This window comes from Bufo gargarizans, chromosome 6 (genome assembly GCF_014858855.1).
Source record: "Bufo gargarizans isolate SCDJY-AF-19 chromosome 6, ASM1485885v1, whole genome shotgun sequence".
Taxonomy (NCBI): Eukaryota; Metazoa; Chordata; class Amphibia; order Anura; family Bufonidae; genus Bufo; species Bufo gargarizans.
The window spans coordinates 258,285,639-258,294,010 of NC_058085.1; the positions used below are offsets into that span (position 1 = coordinate 258,285,639).

At 51.0% G+C, this 8,372-nt stretch overlaps 1 protein-coding gene across 2 annotated transcripts in view; it reads right to left on the reverse strand.

The window, feature by feature from the left end:
• Positions 1 to 2,717, reverse strand: part of KCNB1 (potassium voltage-gated channel subfamily B member 1) — a 156,522-nt gene extending 153,805 nt beyond the window's left edge. For both annotated transcript variants that reach the window (XM_044298306.1, XM_044298303.1), the window contains exon 1: positions 2,567 to 2,717. The gene's annotated coding sequence lies outside the window, so the exon portion shown is untranslated. The remainder of the gene's footprint in view (positions 1 to 2,566) is intronic.
• Positions 2,718 to 8,372: the final 5,655 nt, after the last annotated feature.

Genomic DNA, 8,372 nt, shown 5'->3' on the forward strand with positions numbered 1-8,372 from the left:
AAGAGTAGTGTTCATGTCCAGTCCTCTATGTCAAGTCCTGTGAAGGGAGAGTAGAGTCCATGTCCAGTCCTGTCAGGGGAGGGTAGTGTCCGTATCCAGTCGTGTGAGGGGAGGTAGTTTCCATATATAATCCTGCGAGGGGAGAATAGCGTTTATGTCTAGTCCTGTGAATTAAAAGTAGTGTCCATGTCCAGTCTTATGAGGGAAGAGTATAGTCCATGTCCAGTACTGTAAAGGGAGAGTAGTGTCCATGTCCAGTACTGTGAGAGGACAGTAGTGTCCATGTCCAGTCCTGTATGGGAAGAGTAGCGTCTATGTCCAGTCCAGTGAGGGGAGAGTAGTTTCCATTTACAGTCCTGTATGGGAAGAGTAGCAATCAGTAGCGCCCATGCCCAGTTCTGTGTGGGAAGAGTAGTGTCCATGTCCAGTCCTCTATGGGAAGAGTAGGGTCCATGTCCAGTCCTCTATGGGAAGAGTAGGGTCCATGTCCGGTCCTGTGGGGGAACGTTACGCCATGACCAGTCTTGTGAGGGGAGAGTAGTGTCCACGTCAAGTCCTGTGAGGGGAGAGTAGTGTCCATAACCAATCCTATGAGGGAAGAGTAATGTCAATGTGCAGTCCTGTATGGGAGGAGTAGCGTCCATGTCTAGTCCTGTGAGGGAGAGTAGTGTCCATGTCCAGTCCTGTATAGGAAGAGTAGCGTAGTGTCTAGACCTGTGAAGGGAGAGTTGTGTCCATGTCCAGCCCTGTGAGACAAGAAAAAGAGTCCATGTCCAGCCCTGTGAGGGGAGAGTAGTGTCCACGTCAAGTCCTGTGAGGGGAGAGTAGTTTCCATTTACAGTCCTGTATGGGAAGAGTAGCAATCAGTAGCGCCCATGCCCAGTTCTGTGTGGGAAGAGTAGTGTCCATGTCCAGTCCTCTATGGGAAGAGTAGGGTCCATGTCCAGTCCTCTATGGGAAGAGTAGGGTCCATGTCCAGTCCTCTATTGGAAGAGTAGGGTCCATGTCCGGTCCTGTGGGGGAACGTTACGCCATGACCAGTCTTGTGAGGGGAGAGTAGCGTCCACGTCCAGTCCTGTCAGGAGAGAGTAGCGTCCACGTCCAGTCCTGTCAGGGGAGAGTAGCGTCCACGTCCAGTCCTGTCAGGGGAGAGTAGCGTCCACGTCCAGTCCTGTCAGGGGAGAGTAGCGTCCACGTCCAGTCCTGTCAGGGGAGAGTAGCGTCCACGTCCAGTCCTGTCAGGGGAGAGTAGCGTCCACGTCCAGTCCTGTCAGGGGAGAGTAGCGTCCACGTCCAGTCCTGTCAGGGGAGAGTAGCGTCCACGTCCAGTCCTGTCAGGGGAGAGTAGCGTCCACGTCCAGTCCTGTCAGGGGAGAGTAGCGTCCACGTCCAGTCCTGTCAGGGGAGAGTAGCGTCCACGTCCAGTCCTGTCAGGGGAGAGTAGCGTCCACGTCCAGTCCTGTCAGGGGAGAGTAGCGTCCACGTCCAGTCCTGTCAGGGGAGAGTAGCGTCCACGTCCAGTCCTGTCAGGGGAGAGTAGCGTCCACGTCCAGTCCTGTCAGGGGAGAGTAGCGTCCACATCCAGTCCTGTCAGGGGAGAGTAGCGTCCACATCCAGTCCTGTCAGGGGAGAGTAGCGTCCACGTCCAGTCCTGTCAGGGGAGAGTAGCGTCCACGTCCAGTCCTATGGGGGAGAGTAGTGTCCACGTCCAGTCCTGTGAGGGGAGAGTAGTGTCCACGTCCAGTCCTATGGGGGAGAGTAGTGTCCACGTCCAGTCCTGTGAGGGGAGAGTAGTGTCCACGTCCAGTCCTGTGAGGGGAGAGTAGTGTCCACGTCCAGTCCTGTGAGGGGAGAGTAGTGTCCACGTCCAGTCCTGTGAGGGGAGAGTAGTGTCCACGTCCAGTCCTGTGAGGGGAGAGTAGTGTCCACGTCCAGTCCTGTGAGGGGAGAGTAGTGTCCACGTCCAGTCCTGTGAGGGGAGAGTAGTGTCCACGTCCAGTCCTGTGAGGGGAGAGTAGTGTCCACGTCCAGTCCTGTGAGGGGAGAGTAGTGTCCATGTCCAGTCCTGTGAGGGGAGAGTAGCGTCCACGTCCAGTCCTGTGAGGGGAGAGTAGCGTCCACGTCCAGTCCTGTGAGGGGAGTGTAGCGTCCATGTGCAGTCCTATGGGGGAGAGTAGTGTCCATGTCCAGTCCTATGGGGGAGAGTAGTGTCCATGTGCAGCCCTGTGAAGGAGAAGGGGTTAGCGTACGGGCCACCTGTTGGAGTTCTAGGCCTCTTCCCATCTATCTGGGTAGGTGGTGGTGGCCATCTTGGGGTGTCCTGAGAGTGGGGCGCGCACACAGCTGTATTCCGGCTGGTGCCGCACGATGGTCTGTCAGTCACGGACACGCAGGATGGGATGACGGCCTCGCACATTGGGCTCCTACCTGCCACAATGTCAACAAAACGTAGCTTCCCAGCAACAACGGGGAATGCCGGAGGCTGCGCCGCCGCTCGTCACATGTCCCCGCCGCCCGCTGAATACATACACCCAGCGCCCAGTGTAAAGTGCACAGGCTGCCGTACCTCATGCACAGGGGGAAGATGACGGGCGCAGCATCCAGGCGCCCTCGCTGTGCTGTGCTGCTCCCTGCCTCCGGCTCCTTCAGGCCTCTCTCCGCTCGCGCTGCTCCCAGATTTTCATGTTTCTGCAGGTTCCTGATAGAAAATCAACAAGTCTGAGGCTTCACCTCCTTCTCCTCTCTGCATCCAGCTATGACTCCCTCACAGATGCAACCTTAAGCTGTCAAGTGAAGAGAGGACAGTAGCGCTCCCTGCAGGCGGGAGCACGGCCCTGCTGCACCCTTTCCTGCCTGGGAGAAGTTCTGCTCTCTGTAGAGCAGTGTCTGTGGCCCAGCAGCCGGTGCTCCTCCTCATCATTACATACTGCCAATGCTGACTGCCTATAGTGGCTGTGTGCCAGTGATCTGAGCTAGGGTATCATCTACCACGTTACCAGCGCCCAGTCGGTCACAATCATTTGTATCTGCATCGATAGACACTGCGATTATCATTGGTGATAGGATGGTTGGTCATGCGGTTAATTATCACGGTACTTAATGGGTGACTTTTAGTCTTGGCATTGACAGTCCTCAATCTGTAGCCACAGTCCAGGGTTTTGTCCCTGCTGCTTCCATGATGTCCTTGGTCTTGGCAGATGATGTCAGCTTCCTTTCACATCCATTTGTCTTGGACCTTCATAGTAAACAAAAAAGAAAGTTTATCCAGCTCACCATAAGCGTTCGGTGCACGGAGAGGACCCGACCCGTCCCTTGTACAATCAGAGAAATAAAGCTGGAGAATTTTCCTTTATTTCTCTGACCTTCATAGTAAACCATTAAATAATACTGGAAGTCACGTCTCCTCTTCGCCCCACAAAAGATCTGATTTTCCGTGTTTGTCATACTTATGGTGGAAGTCAATTAAACATCCTAGAAGCAGTGACATGATTGTGACTCCACACCTACAGGGAGCACACCTGTCTCCCAGGGGTGTATCTATCACGAGGCAAACAAGGTATTTGCCTAGGGCGGCACTTGCCAATGGGGCGGCAAAATGCCTTGTTTGCTTAGTGATAGTTACACAATACCCTGGTAGAGCCCCACAAGCTCTCCTGTCTCCATTAGTATACATCCAGCCATGGAGCCTTCTCCCTGGCACAGGACAGCAGCCATGTGTGCCCGGCAGCCGCCCCGGGGACGGGTGAGCGCGCGTTTTCACGGAGAGTTGGAGGGGAGACATGACTGTCAGGGAGGGGAGAGGAAGTGTGCGTGCTGCCCGCATGTGATGGCTCCTCTCTAGCTCCAGCCGCCTCTACAAGGAGACACCAGAGACAGGTTACAGGATGAGCTGACCATGGACGCCACATCCACCGATGAGTGTGGTGGCCAGGGGACCTGTCACATGTGATTTCCTCACCCCAGGGTGATGCGTGTTGACAAACAGCCCTGTAGCTCATCATGACCGCACGCAGGTCCCCAGTGTTAGCCCTGGAGATGACATTGTGTAGGCAGCCTGTGCCCCGTCCATGGTGGCCTGCCCAGGACTGTGGGGTTACTTTGCTGCTGCTGCCTCCTCTTCCATTTGCAGCCTTAACTTTGGAGCCTCTGAAGGTCACACACAGGGTGGCAATGCCCCTAGGAAGAGCCCTGACCGTCTACCCTGGCATGTAGATGTGGGGCTGCATGGTAGAGTCTGCTGCTAGAAAGTCTGGTTGTGCCCACCTGCAGTAATATAGGAGAGCAATGAAATCAGTGCCCATCCCCGGGCACCTCAGGAAGTGCCCAGCACCCATCACTTTACACAAAGCTCCTGGTCTGGCCTCTGGTCCGGCTAGGAGACACCATTGCTCAGTCCTCATTGCTATCTTCTGATGGGACGTGGTCATTGGGCATGGTAAATGTAGAACTGGTAAGTGTAGACTGGAAGGGGGGGGGGGCAGTATTACACAATCTTTATATATTTTTTTATACATATACAGATTGCGTAATACTGCCCCTCACCCCCTTCCAACCAACACAGAAATTAGCACCAATGTATTAAATAAAATGGCTGCCTGTATCATTATTCTAAAAATTAAAAAAGCTCAACTTCTGACACCCATACTTAGTATTTTACAATTTATATATATGATTTTTATGGCCTTGACAGGAAGGGGTGGGTCAAATTTATATTAGGGGGATGCCCGAGTTTAGTCTTGCCTAGGGCAGCATAAAACCAAGATAACACCACTGCTGTTCCCTAGCCCACCATTCTCACAGTGTGGCTTTTCTACCCAGACTACCACCTGTACACTCAGCCAACCCCTAGGACAATTGCCCAGACTGACTAACCTGGACCAATCAATGGAACCTTGAGGTATCAGTCCATTCTCTACCATTGGAGGTCCACCTGAACACAAGTTGTTGAGGGTAAACTAATGCAATCCATAAAGAGCATGGAGCAGGAGACTGTAATAAATACAATATCAAATGGAGCACAATCCGTGAAGGTGGTCAGTCAGTCTGAGAGAAGGTACAGCAGCATAGAATTCCAGTTACAACATAAGGCAAGGTATTCCTCTCCACACAGGGCCTGATGAACAAACTGTCCTTCACAAATGACTTGATTCATGCCTTACACTTCGCTCCAGATCACTGACTGTTGTACCTATATAAAACCCCCCTTCGTCCACACCTACTCCACTTGCTCAATTTTTTCCCGCTTATTCCACCACCTTTCTTTGCTTTTCACCCGGGGGCGGATTGGGAACATAAAGTGGCCCAGGAAAAATACTAAAAGTGGCCCCATTTTGTAGTCTGGTACAAATTGACAGAACATTATACTACCCCAGCAGAGCTAAATGCCACAGTGCATCACAATATACTGCCACAGCAGCACTAAATACATCACTAGAGACTGCCATTGGTTGGCCAAAAGGAGGGCTCAGCCTAATCCTCCCCTGCTCTCACCTGCTCCAGACATCCTGAAGCTGGCAACCATGTGGTCACCGTCATATCTTTAATCCCATGACTGATTATTTCAGAACCCCTCAGATGGTTCCATACAGCCCTGGCCTGACCCCCGGGTTTCTGTGACCCACCAGAGGATCTTCCAGTGGGCTCATTCTCTGACAATAATGGACTCTTAATAAAACAGGGCCCTTAACACAGAGGATGGGCCCTCAGAATCATTTCCTCTGGTGGGCCCAAGGGACACCGGGTATTTAAATCCTTTCCATTCTACTGATCCCATACTTTGTGACAGTCTGCAATATCCTACTAGACCTACATTATCTCAGAGCTTACCGCCTCATTTTCTTCAGCACATTTCCCTTTATAAGACCACCCTTGACACTTCCCTCAAAGTAAACCTAAAGAGAGATCTAGTATGCTGAGCCACCCTTCTTTCTGGTGTCTCTCTACCTGACAGGAGAAGAGGGCTCAGGTACGAAGGGACACTACACTGTTCAGTGGCCGCAATAGAAAAGTGCCCCCAGTGGCTACATTGTCATCATTTCTCCAACTGTCGTTATTTTGGGAGGGAGTCTGGACCCTGAGAGTCCAATAATAGACATGGTGTCAGTCTCTGTTATTGGTCACCGAGCATCAGAGTCAGCGAGACCTTCTGTTTTTGCATTGTGTATGTTTTATTGTAACCCCCCCATTGCTGAAGATTTTTTTCTCGATGTTAGTAGATGATCAGCAGATATGAAATGCTGGCGGCAGCTTATGACCCACATTCACCCGGACGGCTGCAGGAAATCGCTGTCATCTGCCGTTAATGAATTCACAAAGGTTCCTTTTAATGATGAATGATTACACTGTAGGCGCCATGAGGAGCAACGTTTGCTAAATGATTTCGAGTAAAAAAGAGACGCTATGTGAGCAGAGAACGCCGGTCACTGCTATTGTGAAGACGTGGTGTGTGGCCATTGTTCTGAGCACTTATCTCTGCCTCCATATGTTGCAGTCACTGTTCCCAGGTGGACACCTTTCTTTTACCGCCATTTAATCAGCAAGACCCTGACAGGAGAAGATAGGATGGTAAGATGTTGTGTGCGTGATCCAGGGACCATTCTGTGAGGTCTACACCTCGCCAAGGGTGTACGTACCACAGAGGGTGCCAATGCAGCTGCCGTGGGGTCATTAAAAGAGGAGGCCCAGGTGGACATAAGGCAGGGGAAGCACATCATCTTGTCTGCAGCAGCTACTGGACCTAGGCTGCAAAGTTGTCTGATATATAGCCGGCCATAGAGGTGGACATCAGCAGGTTTTGTGATCAGGTCATTAAAGGGCACCTGTCAGCAGATTTGTATCTATGAAACTGGCTGACCTGTTGTATGTGAGCTTGGCAGCTGAGGGCATCTGTGTTAGTCCCATGTTCATGTGTGCCCGCATTGCTGAGAAAAATTGTGTTTTAATATATGCAAATGAGTCTCTAGGAGCAAGAGGGGCGTTGCCGTTACACCTGGAAGCTATGATCTCTCTGCAACTGCTGTGGCCTCTCTATTTCGACTGATAGGGCCAGGCAAGCTTGATCACCAGAGGCGTAGCTATAGGGGAAGCAGGAGTAACAGCTGCTACGGGGCCCAAACTCAAAAGAGGCCCACCCGGGAGTATTATAGAATGACATTATATACAGTGACATGACATTTTATACATGTAGGAAACAGATGGAGCGGCTGCCTGGCCTGGTCTGAGAGAGCTATGTTGACTAACCGCAGGAGTGAGGGTTGGCACGGGAGGATGGTGGTGGCATTCAAAAGTTAGCTGTGGGGCCCAGTCTGTTTTAGGTAAGCCACCGGTGATCACATTTAGGGTCCATTCACACGTCCGTATGTGTTTTGCGGATCCGGACATCGGCAATGTGCATTTCCGCATTTTGCAGACCGCACATTGCCGTCACTCTCATAGAAAATGCCTTTTCTTGTCCGCAATTGTGGACAAGAATTGGACATGTTCTATTTTTTTGCGGAACGGAAGTGCGGATCCGCAAATGCGGATGCGGACAGCACATTTAGGCCCCATTGAAAAAGAATGGGCACCTGTTCTGCAAAATTGCGGAACGGATGAGGACCCATTTTGCAGATGTGTGAATGGACCCTTACACTGCCTGGCCCTGTCAATCAATAAGCAGAGGATGCGGCAGTTGAAAAAAAAGTAAATTATGTTTTAATATATGCAAATGAGCCTCTTGGTGTAATGGCAACCCCCGTTGCTCATAGAGGCTCATTTGCATATATTAAAACATCATTTTTCGGAGCAACGCGGGCACATATGAACATGGACCGTACATGGGACATCCTCAGGATAAAGACACAGTTGAAATCAGGTTGTGTCACAGCGTTCCCAGGACAGTTGCCGAAATCTGGGAGTGGTCCGATGGACAGCTCCACGGTGTGTATATATCAGGGACTATTTTCTATGCAGGTGAGGAACGTTTTAATAGGAGCTAATTGCAATGCATCCTAGGGGAAGCAGGTGCTTGATGAAGTGCTGCCCACCCACAGAAAGGAGAAAAGTTCTCAAATATGTGACTAATAAATATTTTTAAATGTTTGGTTGTCCCATCTTAACATTTATGGCATATCACTATAGAATATGCAACAAATACATCCAGGACAATATGCCATAAATGTTGAGATGGGACAACCCCTTTAAAGGGCATCTGTCAGCACCTTTTTACCTATGAAACTGGCTGACCGGTTACATGTGCACTTGGCAGCTGAAGGCATCTGTGTTAGTCCCATGTTCATATGTGCCCACATTGCTGAGGTGTGACCGCTGGGGACCCTGTGTTCCCCTTTTTAAATCAAGCAGCAGTCATGCATGTGCACAGAAATGATCCCCTA